We start from the raw sequence: 10,545 nt of genomic DNA on the forward strand, positions 1-10,545 counted from the left end.
GCTCGGCCCGCACACCCCGCCCACTCTCGATAAACCACGCCCACCCCAAAATTAAACCCCGCCCACCCACCAGCAAAGCCCCGACCCCCTCCGTGCCCCCAGCTGAGGATGGGGTTTCTGCAAGCAGAGCCCCACCGTGCACAAGCTAGGAATGAGTGTGGGTTCCTTGGAAATGAAATCCCCAATTCTTGAAGAAGCCAAATTTCTCTTGTTTTTTTCCCAGAGATCCCATGAAATCCATGAAAAGACAAAGGAGGCTCATGAGGTTCAAGAAGTAGCAAGTCAGCATCATGCAAGTAAAATATATTGGGCACTGTGCAAAAAAAATATATTCCTGCTATTGCTGTGAGTTCTTACACCAGAAAATGGGTAGCTCTGCATCACGTAGTAGGTCAGGTCAGTGATGTTTCGAAATGAGTTGGGGCACTCTGAGCTGACCCTCGCTGAGACTGGACTGTCCATCTGGTTTATGTGTATGTGGGTCATGAGAATTCATAGTACCTAAAGGGACACAAAGAGGTGATGAAAAATTGACTTTCCAGAAGGACTGCACAACCCAGAGAGGGAACGACCCTCAAACACATAGCCCCCAGCAGGTCAGTGCACACACCTAACTGAATGGCCAACATCAGGAGCTTGTGAGTTGGGAATGTGGGGAAGTGCCCAGCTCAAAAGCACACAGAGATTTTGCCTCCCTGAGTGATCCCATTGAAATCCCATGTCTTTACACTGTGCTTCCTCAACAGGATACAATCCTTTAGTACTTTGCTGCCAGTGTAATCTCGTTAACTAGAATAATGCTACAGGCACTGGGGCTTGACTGTGTGAATTGGTGTCCCTGTAGTACCGGGGATGCTTGTGACACCAATGAGCAAGGGAGAGGATAAGTTCTTTACTGGATACTTGAACGAGGCACTGAGCCTGTAAATATCTAAGAAAAAGAATAACTTTGCTCTGGGGAGTAATTTTACAGGTGTAGGACTTTCCATCTGAACCAAACCACTTGCACACTTGGTGTTGGTGGGGTTAGTCCCCTAGTAAGGTCAAATAAAAGCTATAGCCAAGAATCACTGCAGATGGGAGGTGTGAGAGCTCAGAAGATGCAGGATGACTTTACTGATGCAGAGCATACGGTATGATGTGCACTTTGCTACACTGAGTCTTAAATTTTGAGCTTTGACGTGGCTTCCTCAGGTGGGTTGTCACTGGAAGATGGCATGGGAAACAACTGAGAGAAAAATTGACCTGAGCACAGAAGACATTCACCTAAATTTCAAATGAAAGCCTCATCTAAAGACATTGCTACATGGTGACTATAGGGTATTAGACAGCAGATGTCTGTGAGGCTGAGGGGCAAAGGGGCACAGGTTGCAAAGCCATAATGCCAGTGATTTGAGTGATGGCAGCTTTCTTATCCACCCTTTAAGCTATGAGATCCATACAGCCTCTGTGCCTTCCTTCAGATTTGCAGAGTATCCCACGTAGCCCAGCTTTCACCAGAGACTGTCAGTGATGGACGATGGGGAGCTAGTGAGAAAAGCCAAATATATCCACGTTATTGCGTGGACCAGATGTGCAGATTTGCAGCAGAGCTGGCATCCAACAGATGGGGAGCAATCAGACCCCATGCCTGACTCCTGCATGTCTTGTCAGATCAACACCCTGCTCCCACCACGTCTCTCAAAGCCCCTCCACTCCTGAAACCTTTCTGTGTGTCTCAAGGCAGAGGTGTGCAAAAAAACAGTGTGTTTTCATCCCCTGGGTTATGTTCCTCCTTCCCTGCAGCATTTTTCTACCTTAGCTCCCATGCGGGGAAATGACCGGTGCAACAGGAGGGGGCACAATGTCTCTTGCCTTGGGCAAAACTTTTGTTTATGCATCCGCTGCTCTGGTCTCCGCAAGCTCACCGAAAACAAGACACAAAGAAATGCAGCAGAGGAACAGGACAGCCCCCTTCCTTCTCATGCCCAACCTGTCACGACTCCCCCAGGCTCGCCGGCTCCATCAGCACCTCCCGGGCAGCCTAGCAGAGGAGCCCAGCAAGGACAACCATGGCCGCCTTTTGTTTGCTTAATTATTCAAATAACAACCCAGGGGGAGATAAGGGCCAGCGCTGGGAACACCAGCTACGTGCTCCCTTGCTCATGGGGCTGAATGAGTCTGCCAGTGGTCCCTCGCTGCCTTCAGTGTGCAGCTGCTCAGAGAAATCCCTTCATGCAGACAAAAAACACTGATAGCACCTTTGATATCACCCCCATTTTCTGTCCTGCTAGAGGTTGTAGCAGCAGCTGAGAGCAAGCACACACATATTCACTGCATGGGGATGAAGGAAGCAAATTTGCCCATCAGAGAGACGGTTGGCTGTGGTGAAATGTCCTTCCCATGTAAACCTTCTTCCACCCCCGAGGAAAACACTATTATACTCACAAATGAAAAATAAATAAATAAATAAATAAACAAATAAATAAATAAATAAAATCGGGGATGGCAGCTGTGCAAGCTACAAGGTCCCATACAGAACACATCCAGTGGCAACCAGCTTCTGGTCACATCTCTGTGCCACAGCTGGGGCTCAACCATCCCAAGTACCTAACAAAAAGGTGGAGGCAGGTTGTGGCTTTGGATAGCAGCCTTGAGAGTCCTCAGGGGAAACTAAGAAACTCAGAGACTGGCTTCAAAGAGAGTTTGAGCTGATTTAACACAGTTTCTAGATGGTTGTATTAATATGCAATCAGCTTAGCATGAACACGGCCCTCGTTTCTGTCTACACTGCGTGTTCAACCATAGCATACCAAATACTCCATGTATAGGTGCCAGAAAATTTGTTGGTTTGAAAATTTGATCACAAATGCAGTATTCAAAGGGCAAAATCTGTAATTCCAGTCAGAGATGGAATAATAGAGGTGAGAACAGGTATGGAAGTAGAATTGAGAAAGCATAAAGCCACTCATTTTCACAAAGAGTTGCCCAAAGGTAGAGATCTGAATGACCATTTTGCCTGTTTTCAGTGTCTGCCAAAAATGTTGAAACCTTTGCTGGAATCTGTGAGTATATTGCTTGTATTTGGCTATGTCCAGCTATAAACAGGAGGTGTGAGTTTGGCATGTGTGGACATCCCCAGAGCAGCTTGGTTCCAGTTCGGCTGGATGCTGATGGCAACCAAACTGGAGGAGCAGGTTCATTGCTGTCAAGGCCCAGACCAGTCTGACGTGCCTTGGATATGTGTCCCCACTCCCAGGCACCTAATTATGGTTGGAGGCACGTGGGATTTTAGGGACACACCTTTGAAAAACTCCACTTTCAGCGGAGCACTTTCAGTGCTTACCTGTTTGCCCCCATCATGTCCTAAATCTCTGTTCTCTGTTCTCTAAATCACTCTGTTCAGTGATAACTGCTCATGCCAGGGCAGCATCCCATTGTTTGCCCAGATCTATTCAAGGCACTGATCATTTTTTCCCTTCCAGTATTGTTTTCCCATCAAGCCCAGCACTGTATACCTTTATGGGGAAGAGGCAAATGCCTTTACAATTTTATGTGGCTGAAGTCTCTGGAAGTCTTTCTCCCCTCTTCTTGCAGTGGGAAGCAGCTCGAAGCATCGCTCCATGAGCAGGAAGCAGAGGGAAGGCAATCAGGTAGCTCAGTGTCTGGACACACGGTCAGCCAGGCTAATAGGTGGGCAGCTGGTGACAGGGACAGGCTACGGATTCAAACACAGGCCTCCCGCAGGGAAATCTGCTCAGAAGTGGAGATCCAGCTGCTTGCAAAACTGCCTGCCAAAATATGTTACTGGTTTGTTATGGAGTAAGGATTATGAGCATATCTCACTAGGAGCCAGCCTGCTCAACATATTCTTACAGTAAATAATTTCATTAGGAATAGCAGCCATCCACCCTAGCTCCTGGTGAGTTTCAGTCCCACGTTCCTCACAAGGAACAACCTCCAATTGAAGGCTGGGAAGTCTGTAGCACCTGTCTGCAGTAGGGGTGCCTCAGTGTCTAGTATTGATTTTATCAGTCTGAAGCCTTTCTCGGGTGAGGGTTTCCAGTAAGATGTCTCTCCTACATCCAACTTCCTTTTAAATTGACTTAATATCTTAGAGATATTTCACTGCTATCACATTTGCTTGAAACTGGCAGAAGTGTTCAAATTATGAGTCAAGTAGGTAGAAAAAATAAACAGGCAGACAAAAAGAACATCATTAGGTAAGTCTCATTTCCATAGGAAACCAGCCTAAAAATTACAAATCATACCAACTGGAAAAAATGCCAGTATTTCATAGGACAGGATTAGAACTTAAAATCATTCTGACACAGATCAAAAATTGTCCCAAACAAGTTAGACAAAATTTGCTGAAGACATCTGACAGACACTAGGTCACTTTTGAGTGTCAAATGCATTTAGAAAGGAGTAAGCAAGTGGGTAAATGCAAAATGAGGAAGAGCTGACCAGGTAGAGCTACTGCAGAAAGGGCTTATGTGCTGCAGTGGAAGGGGAATGAAGTCATCACTGTGTGATGCTGTTAATTGTGTGTGTCAGTTCTGGAGATAATTATTTGAAACTGCAGAGTCTGAAGAAATATCTCCATTTTGACACCTGTGGACATCACATTTTTGGAGAGAACTAGACAAACGGGAGGCAACTCAAGGGATGCAAAGCATTGTTGGAAATAAAGAAAACCCATTCTATAAGGAAAAGCTGCAAGAACTAAGCCTGCTCTATCTTGGAAAAGAGATCAGGCAGAATGATTTAGGTTGGAAGGGACTTCTGGAGGTCACCTGGTCCAAATGGACAGATGAGTATGGTAACAGCCTTCCAGTGTGGATAGGCTGGAGGTACCTGATCAGTTATAGCCACCAATGATCAATCTAATTTTCTGGATGAGATGTGGATAATGTGGGATATCTCAGATAATGTGGGACATCTTCTGACATTCTTGGCAACTAAGCACCAAATAAGGTTGTCTGGAGAGCCTGGGACTGGCATCAGCTGAAGTGTTTAAGATTAGGTCTGACAGATCTCTGTCAAAGGTGAAATGTAATTGTGTTTTACAGCAGAAGTAGGGATTAGGTAGTCTTCTCATTTATTCAAGTTCTTGGTTTATTCAAGTCCCACATATTCATGACTGATAGGAATACAATTTGTGTTTTCAGGGTCTTTTATAAAACAGCCCAAAATTAATCAATTTATCAGGTCAAGTTTAACATTTCAACCAGCTTACAACAACATTTCAGTTTTTCCTTTCAGCAGGGAAAACTAACATGATCATTCTGAGCTGACACCTGTTTCTTTTCTCAGAAGGTATCTTGGAGTGGGTGGTTTTGTTGTTATTGTGTGTGTGCATTCAGCAACTAAACCGCCTGAAAAAATAACAACGTCCAAGCAATTATTCACACAGCCCTAGTTCCAACTAGGAACTCCTGTGATAGTAAGAACGCATGAGCTCCTCAGGGCAGAAGTTGATGGGGACTTCTGAAACATGTCAATAGTTGGCAAAGTACAAGCAGTAATGGTCTGAAATGATATAAAACAATTTTCCCAAATGGCAGCATATGGTACACATGTCAACAGCGCATGACTTCTTTCTCAACCAGTACTTGCCAGTCCATTTATGCAGTATTTGGGGAAATGTCCAAACTGCTTTCTTCCAGGTAATTGACTTTCTTTTCAAATATTTTCACAGGCAGCAGAACTGGATGGTAACTGAATAGTCTTTCTCAGCCAGAAGAGGCATAGCTGTTATGGGACATAATGTAGCAGCCCTACAATGCAGGGACATATGAATGTAGGGAACCCCAAGATGCTGAAAAAGGCACAGCAAGGGCTGCTGGAGACACAGGAGCCATCTCCATCACTTTGTCACCCTTCTGAAGAATTTTTGGGGTACCAGCACACTTGGCTCTCACAGTCCTTCCAAAGAACTATTTTTATCCCAGCACTGAGGAAGCCTTATTTCAGGTATGCTACAGTCAAAATTTATTTTCACAGCTGATACCTAAAATGTGATGAATCACTTTAAAGTTGTAATGCATAAACTGATTTTTAACACCCATGTCCTGAAAGTCTTTTTCTGACAAAGTATAAATATTCATCACAATTAGTTGCCTATTTGCCCAGTATTTTGTATCATTTAACTTCATAGCTAATTCTATCAGGTATCAGCCATTATTTGGCTCAAAGTAAGGAACTGATCCACTAGTAACATGTTCTGCTTCTGTTCAGACTCCCCTTAAAGGAAGCAAATTGATCAGATTTGGAAAAACAACAGAGCTTAATTTCAGGGAGAATATCTGTTTATTTGCTGATCAAAATTCCCTATTTACAGGGCTGAAAATCAACTTTTTTCAGTCTGGGAAAGCAGACTACCTCAGTTCTCACAACGAGGCCCTTCACACCAAAGCCAGAAACCCTAATCCCAAAGCTTGTTTTTAACATATTTTTGCCCTTGAGAACAAGTTGACAGATTGCTTGATTACACTTTTCTTTTTCTAAAAAAAACTTCTGACTATTTTGTCACACCTCTCATCCAAGCAGAGGCATCATAGCAAATACCATATTACGGTTTCACTACTTTCTGCAGTGGCTGGAGTGAAACGAACCCCCTTGAATATTTAGCAGCTGATGTGTGGCCATGTAGCTCCCAGAAGAAAAGCATGAACAGGAAAGGAAGTGAACAAACACTTGCTGTGTGTTGAGTTTATCTTGCGCCTACCAGCCAAGAAAAGGTTAACAAATAGATCCTTTTTTTTTTTTTTTTTTTTTTTTTTTTTTTTTTTTTTAAGGCAGATGTCTAAAAGAAGTGCACAAAATTCAGAACATTGTCATGAAGGTCAAAAGCAAATATTAGCTATATTACATCCTGCCTGTACTTTGTGTGAGGTCAGGAAAATTTATGGAATTCTACTAGTATACCATTTATGAACTACATCATTAACATATCTGATAAGCATTTTGAAATGATCTAATTTCACCAAATTGCTGATTCAGTGCTTGCAAGTAATGCATTACCACCCACTTCCTTTCAGCTGAGAACCTTCCCTGAAGCACCGATAGCAAGCAATGAGGAAGAACTGACACTCATTTCCTCCTGCCCAGACTCAGAGGTTGCTGATGGAGGCTGACAAGGCCAAGGAAGCTCTAAGGAAAGCCCAGGCCCCTGGGAGGGGCTGGAGGTTTCCTAGAGACCCATCCTGCAGCCCAGGGAGCAGCCCAGGAGAGCACCCAGCTCGGTTCCTTCCCAACATCAGGATCATATTTTCCAGGCAAGCCCTGGATACAAAGCACTGCAGACCAGGAAAAGTGATACACAGGAGGCCACGTGATGGTGAGCTGCCAGACTGTCCTCTGGGGATATTCTGCTTTCTCTGCAGAGGTTGTTCTTTGGTAGTCGTATTTCCACTTGAGACTAGCAGAGCAGTGTTGGACAATGGAGAAGAGGTGAGATGGGGAATTGTGAGTCCAAGAATTACAGGCAGATGCAGAGAGTGCAAGCTACACAGGTGCAAAAGTGGGCAGAGATGCCAAATCTACAAGTTTAAATTGGTAGGGAGAACTTTCTCCTGACGCCACAGCTACCGCCACTCAGAAAGGAGAGCTGCAAGCAACTGCAGAGGGCAAAAACTTTGTAGGATTCTAATGGACCTCAGATTCTCCACTTTTGGACTTTTAGTCCATAAAATGCCATGGAACAAAAGTCAGCAGGAATTCTCCATAAGCCTGAAATTAGAGACGTTATTGCAGGAAACATTCTGCCAGCACTGAAGCATTGGCACCAAACGCCTCCTTAGTCTTTGACATCTGCTGACTGCTGTGTGCCAAGAAAAAGGTAACCGAGCAGTTCAAGGAAGGAAGACATTGAGCTCAGGGTCACCGGCACCTGCCAACAAGACTTATTTTATTGCAGATGACTTAGAAGTACTGGAAGATTTGTTTTATAAAGGGTGGGAATCCAAGCGTAGTATTTAAGACATTCTGAATTCTTAAAAGTCACAATTATTTTTTTTCTTTTTAACCAGCAAACATAGCAACTGGAGTCAGGGAAAAATGAATCTCTCTAACAACCACAGATTTATGAGCATTCACCATGTTAAATAATGCTCTCTGTCTGCTCATTCCCTCCCCTCTAACTTATTCATAATGTTACTTACTTTATTCACAGAGTTTGACTGTGGATTTTCTATCCTCTTGTCATCATTTCAGTCACTTTTTTTTTTTTTTTTGCATGAACCTGTGAAAATATTTTGATTGAACTGGTGCAAAAATATATCAAGCAAACCTGAGGTGTGGATGTCAAAATACACGAGTGGAATAACACACCTACTGATGTATGATAATAATATCCAGTTAGCAAAGGAAGCAAGTGGGGAAATACAGGTATACTGTTTCTAGCTAGTAGGAAAAAAAATAGGAAAAAGGAAAAAAAAAAAATAAGAGACAAAAAAAAAGACAAGTCCTGAAAAAAAAAAAAAAAGCTAAAAGACTTTTCATTCTGTCTCCATTCTTTAATCCATTTGGCAGAGCAGTGCAGGCACAGGGGAGGTTTACTGTGCCCTCCTGGTGCAGTCAGTGAAAGTCACTTTCTGTAGCCTCCAGCTTTCCTCATGGACATGCGTGTCATCAGGAAAACCGAGTCCAAGCTCACGACTTTCTCTTCCGCCTCTGGAGCTCCACATGTTTCCTGACCCCTGGCTCCTCTGCCAAGAGGGCTTGCCACCTGCACACCGGCTCTGTTAGCACAATGACATCCTGTACCTTCCCCATGTCCAGAATTCATTATTTTCATCAGCCCATAAAGATGGCTGCGTGATGGGGATGTACTTGGTTTCAAAGCATCTTTACAACTGGAAAACAAAGTGGTGTTTCCATCGTGGTGTGTGGTGGTGATAACTGAGCGGTAGGGAAGGAAAAAAATACACCTAGCATCATGCTCGCTGTCTTTTTGGGTAGGGTGATAAATGCTTCATGGGAAAGGGGACCTTGGCCTTTGTAAAATGCCACACAGAGCTGACAGTATGCCTGAAAAAGCAGAGCTCCACTCCCCCAAATGCTTCACTTTCCAATGGACATGCTGCTGTGAGTGCACCTGCCCCCCCCCCCAAAAAAAATAAAAAAATTATTTGTGCTTTCTCCTATATTCTCAATCCAAGCATCTTCTTCCAGGATAAGAGTTTTTCCTTGTGAGATGCTTCTCTTGAGAAAACAGAAGAGAATAGCCACAGCAGGAGTGTGAGCAGGAGCCATGATCAAGGACATAGTTGGACAGAGAAATCAGACAGCCTAAATGAGGAGAGCCAGGAGGAGAAAAATGTATCTGTCTCTAAATGTTCAGGCTGGGAGAAAAAATAATTTCTTTGGTCCCCTTGGAGTTCAACATGATCTTTTTTTCTTACCTTTATTGATCAAAACTATATTGATCAAGCCCTTCTAATATTATCTCACAAAGGCACTAGGACTGGGACTGCATCTCTCTCAGTGCTGAGATCTTCTGTGTACTTGTGGCTCCATGTGGACAAAATTAATTTTATGAAGGAAACAACTGAACTTGTAACAAATCCAAACTGAGTATCAAGAAGGTTTTCAGATCAGAGGTAATTCCAGGTCTCTTCTGGGCCAAATGAGAATGGGGAACTTTTAACCAAATCTCTTTTTCTGACTGTGAAATCCTAGTGCTCATAGCTGGATCTGTCCCCAAAGCAGGACTGGAAATGGTCTAGTATATGCTGGCTTGCTGTTCAACCATACCTGACTGAAACAGGGAAACAAATAAAATAGCTCAACCTCTTGGGAGAGATTTTCACCCTTATGGAGCTTTAGCCTGTTGTCTTAATGAAATAAATGGTGCCATCCCATTGTTTGTCCATCTGTAAGCCCCACTCTCCTTACAAGCTCTTTAATTCAGTGGCCAATTTTTGTTTAAGTTGAAAGAGAGTTAGAAATAGCACAGATAAATGTGTTTGTGGAAACTGGCAGCTAGACAGAGAAGAAAGACTCAGTTCTCTATCCCTCTGGGGCACAGGTAATTTCCTTGATAGCAGCCAGATAGCAAAAGGGCATACACATATCATCCTGCCAGTCATTTTGTTCCTAGCTCCAGACTGCCCCCAGCACAGGTACAGCTCCAGCCCAGGGGCTCCTGAGAGGTCACAAGTCCAGGGGAAATAAGCTCTGCTAGTTTTGCTGCTCAAAAAGCCCATGTGTTAATGTGTTAATATGTTCAGTCGTACTTAAAGTGTCAAATGCCAAAGCTCCTTGGGTTTATTTATCACAGGTCATAACCAAATGAAAAGCCAGTGCCTTCCAAAGAGAAATAGCAATATGTCCAAAAGAACTATGCTTCTGTGAGTCTGGTTCTGCTCTCCTTTGCACTGAGGCAGAGTGGAAAACTCCGTATGGACATCCTTCACTGGTTACTCTTAGCATGTCTAAAATATCACTTTAAACTAACACCTCCTGGTAGTGCCAAAAGACAGGGGGAAAAAGGCACAATTCTCACAGGCTTATTCTGCTGTTTTATCCTTCTGACTGTAACCCAAACTCAGTAACCCTTAA

Source organism: Aythya ferina, assembly GCF_964211825.1.
Source record: "Aythya ferina genome assembly, chromosome: 4".
NCBI classification, from domain to species: domain Eukaryota; kingdom Metazoa; phylum Chordata; class Aves; order Anseriformes; family Anatidae; genus Aythya; species Aythya ferina.